The 20,135-nt window shown below is 38.9% G+C and overlaps 1 long non-coding RNA gene across 11 annotated transcripts in view; it reads left to right on the top strand.

The window, feature by feature from the left end:
• The window catches only part of LOC135302222 (uncharacterized), a 203,657-nt gene that overhangs the window by 64,271 nt on the left and 119,251 nt on the right, over positions 1-20,135 (top strand). For all 11 annotated transcript variants that reach the window (XR_010363945.1, XR_010363926.1, XR_010363951.1 and 8 more), the window contains one exon: positions 15,456-15,541. This is a non-coding gene — a long non-coding RNA (uncharacterized LOC135302222). The remainder of the gene's footprint in view (positions 1-15,455; positions 15,542-20,135) is intronic.

The raw sequence follows: 20,135 nt of genomic DNA, 5'->3' as shown, positions 1-20,135 counted from the left end.
CCTGACCCGCTGGGGAATTCCAGTTGGAGGTGATGAGACCTACCCAAACTGAGTCACACTGTATTTAAATTAAAATAAATATTTAGTGGGTGTTTTTCTTTAGGACCCTCTTGTGTGAGACTTATTAAATGTCAGTGTTTAACTGGAGTGCAAACAGAGCTGAAATTAGAAAGGTTGTTTTTGCTCAAAGCTGTGCGCCATTGGTGACTGGGGTTTGTAACTGGCTTTTCCCAGTGACCTGGTCTGAAGTTTACCAAACCACGATCTCACAGCTCACTTCAGGTCTGCAGAGAGCTGACACACCATGGCAGCTGCTCTCAGGCTTCTTGCCAGAGATCAAATCATGCAAGAGAGCAGCTAAAAACTCTCTGAATGCTTCCCCTGGCACTTTCCCCTCTCTCCCAGCAACCCCCCATCCCTCCCCAAAGTAAGCAAGTGCTGTCTAATTCCTGCAATTTGTTTGTGAGTGGGAGGAGGAACTCCCAAGGACATCAGTACTCTGGAGAAGTGGTCTCTGGTATATCTTTCTGGAGGAGTCATTGCCACTTCTTTCCTTGTGGTTTTTTTATATACATTGGTGTTGGATTAATACTTAAACCTACCCTCCAAGGATTGATAGCTAGGTGTAGAAATTAGCATTTCTGGTGGTGAAAATGCATGGAATGTTCTATGTATGGAACCCATGCTTTGAGACACAGAAGATGGATGGTTTTACCTTATGAAAAAGTTTACCTTTTTATGAATCTCAGGTATGACAGTTGTTGTTTCATTTCAGGTTTATTTTTCTTTTTTTTTTTTTTTTTTTTTTTCCCTTTCAAAATCACAACATTAAGTAACCCAAAAGCCAAGTTCTGGTCAACTTCTATTTCAAGGTTTGTGGAAATACTGAAGACACACAATTTTTTCTTTTTTTTGAGATGCATATTTAATTCGTATTAATTCTGTTGGTGTCTTATGAATTTTCTTATTAATATTTTAGCCTCTTAAGATTGAAGTGTGCTTTTTTGTAAATAAAAGATTAATTCTTTTTCTGTAGCTCAGGAAAGGAGATTTGTGAATTGTGAGAATATTTCTTTTTATCTTATCTACAAGGATGTTGGGATGAAACAAATGCTTCTTTAAAGGACAGCAGCTGGTTCCAGCCTCCAGGTTTGAAGTATTTTCAGTATCATCTGCTTACAAGCAGCTGGAAGCAAGCCTATATGGGTTGCTTATTTAAGAGGTTAATGTACTTTCTATGGGAATGCAGAACTGGATCTCACAGAAAGGAATATATTAATGTTGTCAGTGACAAGTTCTCATAAATTGAATTTGCACCAAGGGCCTTTGAAAAAATGCTTTACTCTGAAAGTAATTTTGATCTTCTGCAAATAAAAATAACAAATGTTTGACCGTAGCCAGATTGCAGTTGTAAATGGCAGTTTAGCTATTTCATATTTGTCAGTTGATTTAGTTTTTTTAGATGAATTTGAAACAAATATCCCAATAAAAGGAAATTTTCAGGGCAGGAGAGTTGTTTTATATTCTGGTTACTGGCAAGGGAAGGAATGCTTGTGCATAGACAGAATCTCACAGGCAGACTTTCTTATTCATGGAGAGTGTGTGTGTGTGTATACATTTATATATCAATATATATTAGAATTTTCTATTGAACTGGTATCTAGCACCATATAAGTCTAGCAGAAAAAAGGTTCAGTTTGAGAGATAACCATTCAGCAACGTCATTGGGATGATGTGGGTTGTTCAACTGATGTATTGCTTAACAGAGAATATGTACTGAGTGAGAAGGGATTATTTTCACTTGAACTGTTCTTGTGATGGAGGGAAGATGAGACAGCAGCAAAGTGGGTCATGCTGAATCCCTCATTCTTTGTATAGACTTTGAAAAAATGGAAATACAGTGAGAAATTGACAAGTTTATCCTCTTCTTGCTGCGTGCACATCCTGTATTTTCAGGTTTTAATAAAACTGGTGATCCTGTAGTGTGTATTCCTTAAATTCTCAGCAGCTAACATGTATTCAAGATGTTTCCTTTAGGAAAGTTTTCTTCTTTCCTTATGCTAAGTAGGGAGCTGTGAGAAGCACTGACTTAAAGGGAGAGAAATGCCTGGCTCCAGAATGTCAGTGACAGACATTGTAGGGCAAAAAAGGTGATAGTAGTGTTTCCCCAGAACCGTGTTTGCTCACACAAGTGTGAGTATTTACTGTATGTTACAATCACCTGCTTTAAAAAAAAGATATTTAATTGTCAAAAAAAATTCATAAGAATTCATAATATGAATTCATAAAATGCATAAGAAATATAGTTTGAGATAAGTTTATGCTTAAGATGTTGATGAGACTTTTATTTATTTTTCTAACAATTCTTTGAATATTATTGCTAAACATGTGACAAAGTCCTGTCACACGATCTGCAGCACTGAATGAAAGTAGCTGAAGATATAAAATATTGTGTCAATTTGCCTTTCTGCAAGGCTAAGCACACCCCACAGCAAACTTCCTCTTGGTGGTATTTTGAGCTTGTAGGTTTGAGTGGTCCCACATTTACTCTGCAGACACATTCTTGCCTGGTTCAGTGGATTCCAGGAGTCTGGGCCCTGCCATTGTTGGCTGCTTGAGTCAGGGCATTGCAGTACACACACCTTCAGGCAATTTCCTACCTTTGGCTCATTTGACACTCAGAAACTTCTCACATGAGATAACATGTGAGTTGTGATATATTTAGTATACCATAGCGTTCTTCTGACACTTTAAAGAAATAACAGGGGTTGGATCAAATATTCATTGCCCTGATTTGCAGATGTGTTCTTTGGCTGCAGCGTTCATTTCTGCGGAGCTATATCACATCTCCTCTATCTCTCACTTCTGCTGTGACCTATACTGTGCCTGCATATGGCTCTGTTTCACTGCAGAAATGCTGTGTCTAGCAGCCTATTTGTCCTCCTGTCTTCAAGAACCTTGGTTTTCTGCACTTTAAGAGACCTGATGGACATGTTGTGTCTCCCTAGAGTATGATTTTCTGAAACCACAAACAAGGATAGCCCAGCCCTAAGATGCAGGTGCCACAGCAAGTAACTGGAGATGAAAGGGGTTCATTTTGTGAAGAGATGCTATCAAATCAGAAGGTGTAGGAAAAGGAGAATGTTTTTAAGAGGCCTCAGTCTAGGGTGTTTTTTCCTCAGGACATATAATTTCATTTTCTGAAAAGTTTCAGAGCACTTTGCCAGTGCAATTTTTTCCTAATCTTTCCTATGTTGACAGTTTCTGAGCTGGGAAGGACTGCTATGGGTGGACCACAGAGCTTCCACATATTGATCTGTGTTTCTGCTCTTTTTTTGTTTTTCTTTAATGGCAGAAACGTGCTTTGCAACTTTCATATCAATGTGAATGAAAGCAAAACAGCCAATATGAGACAGATATGTGTCCATATGTCTTGATCAGTGCTTCTTCCTGTTTCTTTTATGAGAATACTTCACTATAAGGGTTCTTTCAATATCTCTGCCTTTGCAGTCAGTGATTGTAATGAATAATAAACTGTTGTTATATTGTAGTGGTGCACTTCTGAGTATTTTTTAAAGTTTTTTTTAAATACACCTGTGGGTTGATAAATAAAAATGCTAATAAATGAGTATAAGGCAGACAACATGGGAGAGTTTGAAATATCTAAAAATTACAGGTTGTTTTTGATTAGAAAAAATCCTTAGAGTATGAATTTTGTGTTTAAAGGATTTCTTTGGGTAGCATAACTTAGTAGTAAAAAGCCATTAAACTGGAATTACCTCTGGGTTTTCTTTTGCAAACTGGAAATTAAAATTCTCTCAGAAATGCGAATGGAGGGGAGATAAAAAGGGGCTGTGAAGTTGTAAATCATGACTGTGTGAGATAAATAGGAGCCAAATACAGTATTGGATCATGATAATGGGACATCTAATACCTTTTTAGCTGTACTGCTCAATCCATACCTTTTTTAGAGTGAAGATGTTCAAAGTTGTGGGGAGCCATAACCTGTTTCAGGATGGAAGGAAGCATCCCTCTGGCACTGAATTCTCACCTGTGCAACAGCACTTGCCATTCTCTTCCATTTGCACTGGGGATGGTGGCTGGGGTGAAAGAGACTTCCCAAAACATGTTTCTTGGATTCCAGAAACTTGAGGCAGCTTCTTCTCAGTGCTTGATCTGGGGTTCCAACACCTTAGTCCTGTGTAGGCTGTGCTCTTGGAAACACAGCTTGATTATTCTTAGAAGGACCTATGTCAGACACAGGTTCATATGTCTCCAGGGAATGCCTGTTTAGGAGAGGTTTCAAAATTTAGGGAAATGCTGCCTATTTATCTGAGAGATGTGTCATTTTTAGAATTCCTGTCTAAACATTAAAATTATTTTCTGCTTATTTTGGTTTCACTCTGCTAAATTGATGACTATAGCCCTTCATTTGAAGTTGATTAATAAAGATCTTAACATACTGTTTAGATTACAGCAGCTTTATGTTTCGTTAGGAAAATATTGTGTAATGATTATATTTGGATCTCATCTTCTTTTTCTTTTTCCCTGCTAGTATTATTTTGTGGTGGCCTTCAAACAAGGGATCCTGTTAGATTCTTACTGGGTGGCCAAAAAGCAGATTACAAAAGTTATAAAGATTCATGTTTGTTTTGGGTGGAGGCTTCAAAGGCTCACAGGCTTCCTTATACAAGGATGCAGTCAGGAAATGTGAAGGCAAGGAAAAAAAGATTTTGAATCTGTTTTGTGTAAAAAGGGGGTTGTAAAGCCACTGTCCTTGCTTAGCCTCAATGGAAAGGCAGTGTAGTGATGGATTTCTTTGATGTTTGTGTTAGTTGCAGCCAATAAAGCTTCTTTCTTTTCTTTACATGTATGCCTTAGTAATGTAAAATGCAGTGACATATTCATAAGGCAAATTGTAAACAGTGTGCTAAAGCTTAGCGACTTAATGCCTATAGTTTTGAGGTGCTGGATGATGGGATGTATTCCAGTCCATATGTTCTGCAGATTGCAATTAGTAAAACCCTCCTGCTGCTATGTGGGATAAAGTGTGAGTTAGGATTTAAAGCTGTATGCTTTTTTTTTTTCTTTGATAAGTTACTGAAGGAATTACCTCACCAGTTCCTTGCAGAACTAAAGATAACTCACTCATGTGGCTTGGCCAAGCGGGTCTGTATTTGGAGGCCTTCTGATATTGCTGTATATCACCCACGCTATTAATTTTATTAGGTGATGTTAAGATATGGCTGTTAATCAGAGTTCTAACATGATATTACGAATGTCTGCAGGAACACAGGTCGTTATATACCATGTAAGACTCTTAATGCTTAAATGATGGTGCACAGATATGTAGCAAGGATGGATGAAAATAAAGGGAAGAAATTATTTCTTGTCCTATTCAATTGACTCCTCTCCTAAAATAAGGAAGGAAATGCTTAGCATTATTAGCATGCAGTTGCTTATATGTGCTCTCAGAGGTGTTATCTGCTATGTTTTTTAATATCTAGTACTCTTGTACTCAAGAAAAAAAAATTGTCCTTGTATTTTCTAGCTGTAAATATTTTTTCTCCAGAGGTTCTCACCCTTCCACCCCTCACTTTTCTTTTAGGAGGCTTCCACTTAATGAAGCTGCAGAAAGGAAGTGATTCAGATTGTAGAATGGACACTGGCAACATGCATATGCATGAGAAGATGCTGTGAGATAGGGCTTTGAAAGAAAGTCACCATGGAGCAGTAATCGCACAGAGGAATGATTCCACCTACTTGAGTTGTTTTATTGCCCTTTGTCAATATTTACCTATGTAGGCATTATTGATTGGGTTATTTATGTTCATTAATAGGTTAAACTTTATATCACTTTTGTGGTGAGGTAGCTCTTTGTTTTAGTGGGGAACTGAAGTTACAGAACACCCAAGCAGTATTTCAGTTTGTCATTAGGGTAATGCTGTAGAGATGTTACAGCTGTTTTTGAGCTCCTTCTGGGTCTGTGTGAACCAAGATGTGGGGGAAAGAGAGGGGTCTTATCCCATCACTAGGACAGGACATAGCTAGGGTTTAATATTTTTTCGAGGTGAGGAGATGATGTGCAGTTGAGCTCAGTAGTGGGATGCAGCCTAAAACTGACTTGGGTAAAGCTGCCTGGGCAGGGCAGGCAGGTGAAATCTCTTCCATGCTGCTGCTGCTTGGACAAATGACTATCTGACAGAAACTAACCAATGCAGGGCATGTTCATTTAAAATCATAACTTGAAGTCACTCCCCCACTGATTTAATCAAACAGAAACTGAGGAGTGGCAGCAGACACTGCAATATTACAAACTGCCCAGAACACAAACTGGCCCTGCACTTTGGCCACAACAACCCTCTGCAGCACTACAGGCTGGGGACAGAGTGGTTGGACAGTGGCCAGGCAGAAAGGGACCTTGGGTACTGATTGACAACAGCTGAACATGAGCCAGCAGTGTGCCCAGGTGGCCAGGAAGGCCAGTGGCATCCTGGCTTGTATCAGCAATAATGTGGCCAGCAGGACCAGGGAAGTCATTCTTCCGCTGCACTTGGCACTGGTGAGTGCTGTGTCTAGTTCTGGCCCCCTCAATTTAGGAAGGACATTGAGATGCTGGAGTGTGTGAACTTTAGCAGAATAAGGCTGGTAAAAGGTCTGGAGCACAAGTCCTGTGAGGAGCAGCTGAGGGAGCTGGGGGTGTTCATCCTGGAGAAAAGGAGGCTCAGGGGGGACCTTGTCACTCTCTACAACTGCCTGGAAGAGGTGGGGCCAGTTGCTTCTCCTGGGTAACAAGGGACAGGACAAGAGAACAGAGCACAAAGCTGTGCCAGGGAAGGTTCAAGTTGGACATTAGGGAGAATTTCTTCACAGAAAGGGTGGTTGGGCATTGGAATGGGCTGCCCGGGAAGGTGACAGAACGACTGTCCCTGAAGGTGTTTAAGACTGGATGTGGCATTGATTCTGTGATTTTGTGGTTAACTGAACATTGAACAGCACTACATGGGAAAAATCAAGCAAACTTAATATTCTTGGCAGTAGTTGCCCTTGTTTTCCATTTCAGGAGGATCTAGGGCTCTGTGGAATATAACTAGAGATTGTCGTTACAAGTCAGTTTCCCAAGACCTCTTATGCTCAGCCCTCACTCTTAAATTAGCTCCAAAACCTCTAAAAATAGACATTACAGTGTGATTGTTGCAAGATTAATGTTATGGATTCCACAGATGTAAATTATTATTTAGTTTGGGAAGGTTTGCATGTATAAATCTCTCATAAATACCTTCAAGCAAATATTAAAGGGGTGGAGGATGTTCTGTTTGGGGTTTCTATTGGAGTACTTGTTCCAAGAACTAACTTCAGTTGGATTCTAGTGGCAGAAAATGAAACCTGATGTAATTTCTTCTTAAGGTTAAGAAGGTCAAACCAGTTTTGGAATCTAGACCCAAATCTAAGAACTGTCCCCAGTTCATCAGTCTAGAGGTGTGCCATTAATTTAATGAGCATCCTTGCAACAATGAATTTGAAGATGAACAGCCTTACAAATAGAAGCTGTAACAACCATTATACCAGCAAAAATCAGTTTTGTCACTGGTGTGGCAGGTGTTCAGACAGGCTTTCTTTCCTGCTGTACTGTCTCAGAGCCACTGCTGTAAACCTGAGAAAACTCATATTGTTATTTATATTTAGGCATCCTAATGTTGCTGTGATGGTACCCAGGGGCACTTGCCTGATTTGCCATATTATAAACTATGGTAATATGGTTGTGGTGTTGTTTCTAGTTATTCATAGAAGAAACTGATTGCTATCTTAAAAAAAAACAAACAAACCAAAAAACCCCAGAAATTTTCCCTTCTGAATTTGTTATCAATACAATTAAATTAAGTATATGTGTTCTTAGATCTACATATTACTAAAAATTTGCTTTATGAATGTGAAGGTATTTTCTTCTAGAAATACATCCTAAACCTTTTAGAGCAAGTGGTTAAAAGTGAGTAACTGTCTAAAGATACACAGACACAAAAGTAATAAAAAATATTGTTTGAAATTTTATTTACTATTTCTTGTAGTGCCTTTCTAGAGACTTGAATATGATGTCTTACCTTTCAATGTTTTTTCATTTGCTTTTGTATCCAGACACTAGACTCCATTTCTACTCTTTTTAAAAAACAAGTTAAAACTTCTCTGTGTTGTCAGAGTCATCGGAATTTTCTCAAGTCTGGGTTCTTCAATTATTTTGTAGTGAATGTTGCAACATCACTGAGTGGCTACAGGTAGTCACACAAATTGTAACCAATAGGAAAAAAACCCAAACCAATGTTTGCATTGCTGCTGTATTTTGGAAAAAAAATTTGGCAGTGCAGAATAGGTGTATGTAATAAGCTCTAGGTTTTAAGTATAGTGAGAGGAATATAAAAGGAAATTGCTTGTATTTTTATGAGCATGACTCGTAAGGGACATGTTTGCTGTGGTTAATATCCAGTGGGTTTTGCACTTCTGTGATAGTGTCCTATGCATGAAACTCCTTCACTTGGCTGATCTTTGGCCTTATCTTGCTGTTGGTTGATCTTACTGTCTTTTCTCAGAGTCAGCTGTATTTTCCTTATGCACACCAGGGGTAAATACTGCCTCAATGCACTCAGGCCAGATTCCCTCCCTGTTTTATATCTTCACTGCACCATGCCATGGATAGGGATGCTCTCAAACCCTGCCTGAAATCCAGGTTTTGGAACCAGCGGATATCTGCCTGCTTTGGTACACATTTTGGCAGGCACGTGAAAACTGTACTTGCTAATTGCACTGTCAGTAACGACAATCTTGCAATACCATCCCCCTGAATTTGGGTGTTTGTGTAGTCCTATGGGACACCATACTTAGATGCTTTCTGGATGCTCAGTTCCGAGGTGTGCTGGGCACGGCATGCAGTGTGGGCATGCTTCCTGCTGTCTCAGGCAAGTAGGTGCAGCCAAAAGTGGGATCTCAGGAGGAGGACAACTGGGAAACTGCAAAAGGGGTTGGTGGGAACAACATGGAAGCTCCCCCTTGCTTTCATTGAAATGGATGCTAATGTTGTTTAAAGACAAAAAAACACAAACAACATAATAACAACAAAAACCTACTGGCACACCTTTGGGAAATCCCATAAGAAAAGAAAATGTGACAGATGCTTGCCATCTCAAGTATCTTCATTATTTTAGTGGAAGAATGCAGTAGATACATATGTTTCTATCCTGCCTGTGTCTGAGGTACTGATGTTGGTACTGCTATTATTTCTGTTCTGTGTAATCCCTGACATTTTCTAATGTGCAAATATCACCAGTTACTGAAAACTAAAAGTTAAGTATAGAACTAAAGCCATCTGGTAGTTCAGACAGAAAAGTTAGGTAATTAGCTGCTCTTGTCAAGGGACTGTGATTAAAATAGGCCATCTTCATAATAGTGAGTAGTTTGCAAGGGACTTCCTGGAAGCCACCTGGGATAATGATAATGAAAAGAACAAAATTAAAAATGAGGGGGAGGTGGTGCCATTATAGCTTATGATGACTTTTGTAAGTGAATTAAGTCAGCTTTTAACTTGAAGGCTGCTTGTTATTTTGGTACTTAGGAAAGAAACGATGATTGAATTTGGCTGTTTGACAATGTGCTGCCACTAGGTCAGCCAGGTTACTGCTGGAGATCCTTAATATTTCTGTGTCAGGCTCTGGTTTCTTTGCTCACATCCTTATTAACTTGGGAGTGCTGTTAGAACAGCCCATCTTCAAAGGCCACTCTAATCTGTGTAACCCGATGGCTCCTGCTCGGGGATTTTCTTCCACTGGGGGAATCAGTGCTATTAAGAAACACCAGAAGAGGAAAAACATCAGAACAGCATAACTGCATCATTCTTTGTCAGCTGGTGATTGCTACGTGCGTAGAAATGTTAGGGCAATATGTATTTATATTGATAGCTATCTCTTAAGGAATGAGCTGTTTAGCGAGTAGTGCTTAGAAGGGATCCCTTTGTTTAGTGGGAGGAAGGATCTGTGGAACTTTGGCAGCTCCAGCCCACCCTCCAACACTGGTATGGAGGGCCTCAGTGCTCCCTTTGGCCTTTACTTCTGAAATCTTGTCCTCCTCATCCAAGAAGAGAGCAGCAGGGAAACCTCCAAAGGCTGCACAGCACTTGCTCTTTCCTGTATGTGGATTCCTTAGTGGATGCCCTATGACAATGTGATCATTTTAATCAGGGAAGTCTGACCTGAATCACCTAAGTAGTGTCTCTTTGAGAACACACTGCTGAGGGCGGCTATGCTAAATGCACTAGTAGGATAAAATAAATGTGTCATGAGAATGCTCCATCATTAGTGTGATTTAACTAAATATATTTTCACTTCATACTGATAAGAACCCTATATCTAAATCAATTTAATTGAATTTTTTTTCTTTCTTAATTGGCAGCTACTACTTATTTAAAAATTCTAGTAAAGACCTGCTCATAAGCTTTTAAGAATTTCAGTGTGGTTGTAATATTTTCTCAGAGAGAATGTGCTGAAAATCTATTGTAACCAAGTTCAATACTTAAAATATGGGCAAGGATTAAAAGTAATCTGGGTTCTCTGTGCTTAGATTCTCCTCAAAAAAAATTTGCTTCTAAATTATTTTCGTTAAATGAAGCTTTTTTGTCTCTTTATTCCTTGATTAGGAAAGCAATGATTTGAAAAATTCAAGATATTGAGGTCTCAAAAGTGTCAGGGATGCTCAGCTTCAGAAAGCTTAAATAAATATTTCAGTGCAATATGCTCAAAATAAATTGCTGTGAATGCTTGTGGGTATACAAATATTTCTGATCAGTTTAATGGGTCAAACTTTCATATAATTAGAAAGGTGCTGACTGTACTCATGCATGATCAAGTTAACAATGTCTCACTGCATTCTGTATAAAACAGGAGTGTGATGCATCTGGTGAATGCTTATCTAAGGCTTCTTGTAAGAAGTGAACACTGCTTTATGAACATTCTTTTCCTTTTATTTATATTGAGAAAATTAAACTATTAAAAACCGCTTTTGCAGTACTTTCTTGGATAGCATCAAAAGAAGAAAATCCAGATTTTAGATTGGAATTGCAGTTTGTCACTCATGTTTAAAGTTCTACCTGCTCATGATCTGTTTCAATATCTACACTTGGTGACCTGATGGCCAAGGTTCTACTTTGTAGTAATTTTTTTGGTGATAATATTTTCCATTATGCCCAGTCAAACAATCTGACTTTCCAACATTCTTTCCACCTGTATTGTTATTTACTTACATGGGAGAAAGTGGACTGAGAAGTTGACAACCAAGGTGAAGCAAGAACAGGCTTTTCACTTGGTTATATTGTAACTGGCTTCAGATAAGTCTTGCAAATGAATAAGTTACTGTCAAAGGTATGAGATAATAGAAAGCCTAGGTGACTGGGGTTAAGCACTGTGAAGTCTGAATGACCTCTTGGTGGTAGTTCATTGGAGTAAATTTTAATCTGATTATAAAATTCAGATTTTTTTTTAAACCATTAAAATATTCCTCCCTCCCAAATTGCATCATTCTAATGTGCCAGAGTTTTTTCTCATCTGCTCTTTAATGAGGTGTCTAATAATAGATTTTTGGTTTGTCCTGTTCTTTGTACAAGTTGGTGAAATTCAGATTTTCCTGTAGATAAGCCTTTGGCTTTTCAGTTGCTTCCGCCTTGCAAAGAAATTAATTCCTTCAAGCCAGTGAGTCTGCAGCTCCAGCTGTGACTGTAGATGAATGTTCTTGCAGGGTCATGTACTGTAGCTCTGAACCTAAATAAAAGGATTAACAGAGTTCACTTGGAGGAAAAACACTTAATTTCACTATAATAACTAGGAGAATCCATAGGGAAAACCAATAAAGCTTTACTATTAAAATTGTTAACAAATGATTATTCCACCCTGACCTTCTCTTCCCGCTGTTATTGTACTTTTGAACAGTAACAAATGATGGGATTGACCTAGTTCATGGTAGTGCTTTTGTCCCTGGCCTACAAGTGATCTTTTTCTTGTAAAATAATTCCTAGTCTAGCTCTTATGAGAAGCATTGATAGTATTTATGAAAGAAACAATGTTTTCTGGTGCATTTCACACGATCTTCTGCCACAAAACTTTGCTTGGTGTGAAGGAAGAGGGGGTATCATGTAGACAGAGATGCTGGAACTCAGCCTGGCAGCCAGCAATACCCACAGGATATATCTGATTGCTCCAGAAGAGCACGACTGATTTCCACAGCTAGCACAAACAGCTTTTAATGGTTCCTGGCAGAAAAGGAGGAATTCTAGGATGACCAACTCTCTTCAGTTACATAAATAGACCTCATTGTCTCATCTCCCAGCAGCACCTCTGCTCAGGAATGGGGGAGAGCAGAGGGGCTGCTGGCAGGGGCTTCCTCACTCAGTAATATCTCAGCTGGCTGGTGATGACTGGTACAAGTCATCACCAGCCAGCTTTCCACTCAAGCAAGTGGTGCAGAGGGCAAAACCACTGCTCAGGACAATAGTATGATCCCTCAGGGCTCTCCTCTCTCTGATGGGGATGCAAGGAGAGGGCGGAAGGATATTGGTTTTAGTGATCTTGACTCTCTTCCCCAGCATTTTAGAATTGCTAGCCTCAGGCAGCACTATTGCCTGAGTAGACAAAGCAATACTTGCGTCCATTTCCTTGGGAAGGAAGTCAGGTAATTTGAATTGACTAATGTGACTGCCCTGATTATCTTAAGAGATCAAACAGATGAAAGCTGTCTAATTTAAAGGTTAAATCTTGATATTAGCTTTGTCTTCTGCTTTATTTGGGCTTTGGAGTTGGTGAACAAGTCCTGGTTGGTAGGTTGGTGACCATTGTGATCCCCTGTCTAAAATGCCACAGTGCCCATCTGGGTTCCCTGCTGGGAGCTCCTGGTGTTGAAGCCAAGGCATGAAGGCTGGTCTGCCCAAAAATGGTCTGTGGTTCTGCTTGGGCCCCACTTGACACCAAGGGCTGGAAAGCATTCTGGGTTCTGTCATGTGCTTTTGTGTTCCTTATTTTTGCTTCAAAGATTTTGCCCCTGTGAGGCATTTTTGTGTGCCTAGTATATATTTTCAAAGAAATATAACTTGTGCAAGTATTCATCAATCTGTCTTTCATCACTAGGTAACCTAATACTTTTTCTTTTTCCAGATAAAAGAAAAATGTATGGATAACATTGTGCTTTGTTTCAACAATGTTCCTCATTTGTGACCAGATGAGAATCACACTCAGCTTTGACTGGTGATCTACTCATTTTATTTTTCCCCAGTTTTGTTGCTTGCTTGGAAATGTGGTTTTGTTTTTTTTCCCTCTTCATGATTATTTTGTGGACCACCTTCTGAAACTGTAGAGACCATCAACAGTCCATAGGGATGGACTGGAGTCACAGTCTGAATAGAATTCCACATGAACTTTTGTTCTTCACTATACCCCTGCTCCAGCACTCTTTGAGCTGAATGTTTTTGATGGTCTCTTTTTTAATACTTAATATGGCTTTAATTAGTCACAAGTGGCAATTATCCTCTAAAGTTAGGAATTGCAGTTAAATAAATTACGTATATTCTTCTATCAACCAATTTTGTCTTTATTTTTTTTTAATGCCTTAAGTTCAGGTAGGCAGCTTGTGCTTTAGGGAGGTTTCTGTTTTTCCTACATTCTTCCGTGATGTTGGGTCTCCTTGCAGAGAAATTGCAGAGATTCTGTTGGAAGATACCCGAGTTTTAACAGCATGTTTTTTGGGAAAAGTTGGCTGATATTTTGGCTGGATTTTCAGGACCTTAGTGTTATAAGACGAAAATTATAGATCAAAGCCACTGCAGGTAATGGTACAACTGTCATGTGTCTCTGTATATGTTAGGTCTTCATTGGCTCATTGTTGAATTCACACCAGTGGGATTTAAATGTGAATAGAGAACTGTAATTTAGGGTCTCCCGCTGCTACGGAATAGCTTGAAGGTACACCAAGTTTATGAGATGCATGCTGGATAAGGCTAACTTACACTTATATGATTGATTTATTGATTTAATTTGTAAACAGAACAAATATTGGAGGAGTCACTAATGAAATAAGAATATTACCTGATCCTGCTGTATTTTATTTCTTAACACAGAGATATGCTGAAGCCTCTGCTGCATAATAGGGGGTGAGGTTCTCTAGGCTTTTAGACAGTTATGTAAAATTGGGGTGATGTGAAAAGACATAAAATAGAAAAGCTAATATTAGATAAAGCATTGTAAAGTTTTGTAGATGGTGAGATGGGTTTCTGCTTGTGGATTTTCTATGCTTTGTCTCTTTGTAAATGAAGTACAGGCAAACACAGTTGTAGCCCTATCCTGAGTGATGCTTTGCTAAGCCTGACTTACTGGAGTAGGCAGCTGGACTGCACTGAAGCAGCAGAAATCAGAATGTTCTTCTGTGTGGTGCAGATTGCTGGAAATTGAGTGGGACCTATGTGAAGATTGCATTGTGCCCCTTAGATCAGATGGAGATAGTTTTATAGCATGCAGCAGGGAGATGTGTGTTATAGATGTAGCTTACAATAAAATATGCTGTGTTATGTAAGAGCAGACCCACCTGTGTGCTGTTATGAAGAAGGACTTTTCCTGTGCCCTAGAAAACATGTTTTACCCATGCAGTTTATGGTGCTCTGCTTGCAGACATGGGAGTTAACTGCAATATGTGAAATCTGAAAGGTGAATTTCCCGACTGCATCATTACTCGGTTAATCAAGTAGACACATGTAACACTAGCAGTGTACATTTTTTCCTATTTGGTATCTGATTTATAAAAAGAAGACTTTGCAGAGATACAATTTAACTGATGTAAGTTGCAGAGCTTTTTAATGTACTCATGTTGTGGCTCTAAAGTCAAAATGCAGCACTAAACATAGCTGTGTCCAGAATGAGTATTTTTTGTACCTGGACACTTAAACACAGAGCTTTCCAACTGAAAAGTAAAAATATTAAGGAAAGGTATATTTCACATTTACTATAAGTCATTCTTTCTATAAAATGCAACCATAATTTGGAAATGTTATTTATTTTTCTGTGAGAACTAAAAAACTTCTGTAGAACTACTATGAATTAGTATCAACAAGTGGATACGTAGATGCAGCATAGGCTCCAAATCATCAAACTGACTGCGGACTACTGTTTCTCTTTTGATTCTTCTATTTTTACATGTCATGTTGAGTTTTTTCTATCTATAATTAGTCTTGTAAGTAATTGTGTTACTTGTGGCTCTGATTCTGCCTTAGCAAAACGTATCACAACTTTGAACGCATGGAGAAAGTCTAAATCACCAGAACTAAAAAAAACCCTTGCAAATTCAGTGTCACACTGAAGTCTGAAATATTATTTTTCTATTTGCAATGAATTTGGTGGCTTTTATATTGTGTAACATGATATTTCTTTTTAAACTTTTAGGAGTTTACCAGATCTTTTTATGTGGTTGCTGAGGCATTGCCCTGGGAGAGCAGTAATGAGGGATGGATGAACAGAACACACTCCAGGTAAGAAATCAGATATATGTCATTTGGTGTGGCTGTTCATTAACTTTCCTGACATTGTTTTGGTTTAGCTTCAATAGCAGCAGTATTTAATGTTACACCACCAAAATTCACTGAATATAAAATATAAATCTCTTGTCTACATGAATGTTTACATATATCTCTCTGTAAATCAGTGTCAGCAGGTTTTTGTTTTCCTTCTAGATTTGGTAACCCTGGTAACAGATGCTGCTGCTGTTACAGTCTTTACCCTTGCTACTGTATAAATTTCCATAAGAATTGTAGTTCACATTAGTGGTTACAACTATAGGTCTGAATGCAAGAATGATTTCAGCATTTCTTGTGTGGTTTGGGTAACTTAACTCATTCTTTAAGGCTGTGCCAATTCAGGATATAGTTGTCAAGTTTTTGATATCCTTGGAAGTTAATGTAAGCCTGTTAAAGCCTGCACAAAGGCAAGCAAAAGGTGATATTGATTTAATGCTTGCTGTGCCACAAGCTCCGTGAGAAAACATGGACAAAATCTTTAGTTTCCATATCAATGGGAACTAAGTGCCTATGTACCAATATGCTTGCAGTGTTTTTCTCTGGTAGAGAAAATAGTGCGTCCAGAGTACTTTTTTTTGCACAACTCTGATATGTCCAGGGCTGTATTGACCTTTCTGTGCGCCTGAGGATCACCTTGCTGTGCTGGCAGGGTGGGGCTGCCAGGCAGCCAGTGCTCCAAAGTGAAGGTGGGTACTGCTGAGTGCACATTTCAGCTGCAGTGAAAGGCTTGGCCTTATGTGTAAGTGCTGTTTTGAGTCACACGTGGAGTTTGGTATCTTTGCCCTTGTCTCCTCTTCCTTTGTGAGAGCATTCTGAAGACAGACGTGGTGGAGACTGCATGGTGTTCAGGTTGGAGCCAGATGTGATAAAGAGTTGTCTTAAGGCAAGGACACAGAATATACAAAGGAAAGACCCTGGAGTTTACTTTATTTTCCAACTTGTAGGGTGCAAGAGCATAAATATAGAAAACACATAAAAATGTAAGTATCTGTGGATCAAGGACCAGGTTAGGCATAGAGATTTAAGGAAGGCATAGCAGCCTCCTCTCCCATGGAGTGACTGATGGCTGGTGCCAAGGGAGGGGAGTGGAGCATGTGATTGCTTCCCAGATCAACCTCTCATGCTCCACAGATGGACATCTGGGTCAATGCTGGCTTCTTTGATAAGTACTCTTAGCTATGCTTTCCCTTTCTGTGGATTTGTGGGGTCATGATTTGATCCCAGGTGGATTTTTAGACTCTGCCACTTTGTTAGGGTTCTGGATACCCTATCTGAATTTTCAGGAGGGAGGAAGCAAGTAGTCCCTGAAGTTAGTTTTACACCTCCTACTTGCTAATTTCATTTAACCTGGGGACTAGATTGATATGCCAGGAGACTCAGGAGTTGAGTTGAGCCTTTTATGCTCACCATTGGGGTGGTAGGAAAAGATGATGGGTGCAAAGCTTTAAAGAGAGTTTAAAAAGCAGCTGGACTAAAATCTCCTTGAAGTGAAATAAAGCTGGGAGCTTTCTGTGTCCCTCCCACTGCTAGGGCCTTCCTAATGAAAAAGTTTGAGGCAGCTGCTTGGACCTGTCTTGCTTTCATCTTTTAGTTTATTTCCCGTGATTTTAATGGGAATTTGGGGTTTATGTTCTGTACCTCCTACAGTTATAGAAAGCTACAGAGAAGATGCTATGTCATCTGTTAAGCAGTCATCCTGCCATTTTTTTTCCTGACAGGATTTAAAATGGTTTGGAAGAAACTACCATAAATTTAAAATATCCTGAGGATACATACTCAATGGGTTGAGCCTCCCAGCAAGACATTAAAATATAGCACCATTAATCAGAACTGAACTATATTTTTTCTTGTCGTTTTTCTTTTGCACATTTAAAACATTTTGGGTTTTAAATGGGTTCACAGAAACTTTAGATGTACTAAAAAAAAAGAGGAATTGTCCAATAATGCCTTTGCAGCAAAATCAATGCACTGAGTACCTGACTGTTCATGTACACCTGATGTGTCAAGGATATGGAAGAAAATGTGAATATTGCATAAATCTACCTGACTTGCTTAGATGGAGTCTCTGAAAAACACTATGCAATATATATGATGTTGACTATTTTGGTAGGATTGTTGAACAGGAAAAGGCTGAAGGTGGGCCTCTCTGAAAATGTAAAATTTGAGACTGTGAATGTGCTAACTACAGAATTCAGAATACAACACTTTTCCATGTAAAGGCCTTTCAAAATCTGTAAAAGCAAGCAGAAACTAAAACGCTCTTAGCTAAAATCTTAGAGCCAGCTGAAGGAGAATAATTTAATTATTCTGATTCTTCTTCTTGGCAGAGAATATTTGGGAGACAGAATTTCTGCAGCTGGATAAAAGTTTGGGTTATTTTTGCTCTTGATTTTTGTTTTTATTAAAAACAGTGGAGATCTTGGACTTAATAAGTGATTACAGAACCAGATGAATGTTGTACACTTTTTTCTATCCCAAGTGCCCTTATTTTTCCTTCTGTGTCCATATTTGGGGCTAAATCCTTATGAGATACAGGGTAAATTGGTTGTAACATCATTTAAGGCTATTTCATTTGAGGATGACTCCACTGTGTGCATTCTGATGACTCATGGAAAAACATGTGAAAAACTACAAAGCCAGCTTGATCACTTAGAGGAAACTGTTGGGCACTTTGTTCCTCAAGCCCCCAGAAAATGGGCAAAGGTTTCCCCTGAATCCCTGTTGTGAGGCTGATGGACAGTGAACTTGCTTGTGGTACAAAATGACCAGGTATTTAATGGGGAACCGAAAGAAGGAAAAAGCTTTCTGATACTACAACTGTGGGTGAACTGTTTGCTCAATGATTTAAGCTTTCAAAAGGGAGATGTGATGGGGAGAAGGGAAAATCTGATTTGTTTTCTTGTACAACAGGAAAACAGGGAGGAGTGGCTGAGAAAAATGTGTTGAGAGTTTGGAAATGGAGAAAGTGAATTGGACAATTTGATTAGACTAAGGAGAATAAGGCTTATCCACAGATCCTCTGGGTTCATGTGAATATGTGGAGGTGGATTGTTTCTTACCAGAGATTTGTATAAAATTGTAAAAACAGAGCAGGTTGGGGGGGGGGGTTGCCTTTTTTTAAAATATTCTTTTTATTATGTAGCAGGATATAACTAGATTGTAAACTTTGGCAGGACTCTGAACATCTGAATGCTTCTTGAAACTCTGACAATGTTTTTGTAAAACTGATTCTGGAACTAGAATAAATGAGAGATTTTTTTTATAGGCCCCCTCCTGTTAATTAGATGAAAGAGTAAGTTTTATATTTGTCCAGAAGGAGGTCAAAACAAACAAGAAATTGAGATTGGAGGAGCCAAACAAGGATAAATAATGAGCCAATTTCCCAAACTGGCATTGACCTACCAAGAGTTTGGAAAAAGTATTCTTGCAAGTTTCCTTTATTATTATAACCTCTTGAACAGAATAATCCTGTCCAAACAGCTATAAACGCTTTCCAATAGAGAAGTTTTATGATCTAGTTTTTGACTGAAACACAGTATCACAGTGTTTGGAAAGAAGTGAAGATACTGGTGGCAGTTTCTCTAGTGCATTGCACTAGAAACTCCACACAATTGCTCTTTTCCAATTACTCTTAATTGGAGTCAAGTAGATTGAATTTGAAATGTTGTTTGCATTTTTTTTTTGTTTTTTTTTTTTTTTGTTTGTTTGTTTTGTAGGTGTAGACAGTTAAATGCCTGAGGTGGCATGCAGAATTTTCATTGATGTCTGAAATTTTTAGCAGAGCACTGTTTGGAAAAATGATCATTCTAGGATTATCTCAATAGGAATTCAGCAATTATAGGATGCCTTTCTAGATTCTGTGTTTGGAGCAGTGAAGGGAAAAATAAAGCCACATTTACTCTGCACACAATTATAGATCTGTTTTGGAGAGAAGGGATAATTTTGATTAGGCTTCATTCCATTCATGGCCCTCCTGTCAGGAGCAGGGCAAGGACATGATGGCAATATGCTCAGACGAGATGGGAACAAAACCACTGAACTTGGGATTTGCACATCCAGTTCTCTTCACCTGGGGAAACGCAGCCTTGCAGGCGGCATCAGAACAGGCCACAGTTCAATTATCTGCTCTGGTGAGAGGCTGGCGGAGACATCACTTCTGTGCTGGGGGAAGCAATGCAGAAGTAAGCTACATCTGCTGTTACAAGTTTTGGTTTGTTTCCTTTTTGTTGCTTTTCCTGTGACTCACTGATGTAACTGAAAGTGAGGGAGCTGTGCTGATCTCCACCAGCTGCAGCTGTGGCCAATACCAATCATCCCTTTCTTCTGCGTTTCCAAGGAGGTTGGGAGTGATCTTGAAAGCACAGATCATTCATGTCAAGAAGAGTTTCTGAATGCTGCTGAAATACATTAAATAGTACTTGGTTAGCATGGAAAGAGCTATAGTTAAAATTCTTGTAGTATTTCAATTATAATTCCTTTATTGTTTCAGTTGCTTATAACTTCCTGAACTGCACATGTCTCAAACTGAAATTTTCCAGACTTGATCTTG

The sequence above is a fragment of the Passer domesticus genome, chromosome 1 (genome assembly GCF_036417665.1).
Source record: "Passer domesticus isolate bPasDom1 chromosome 1, bPasDom1.hap1, whole genome shotgun sequence".
In the NCBI taxonomy this organism is placed as follows: domain Eukaryota; kingdom Metazoa; phylum Chordata; class Aves; order Passeriformes; family Passeridae; genus Passer; species Passer domesticus.
Note: the sequence above shows the minus strand (reverse complement) of the source record. Positions and strands in the feature narration are given on the sequence as shown.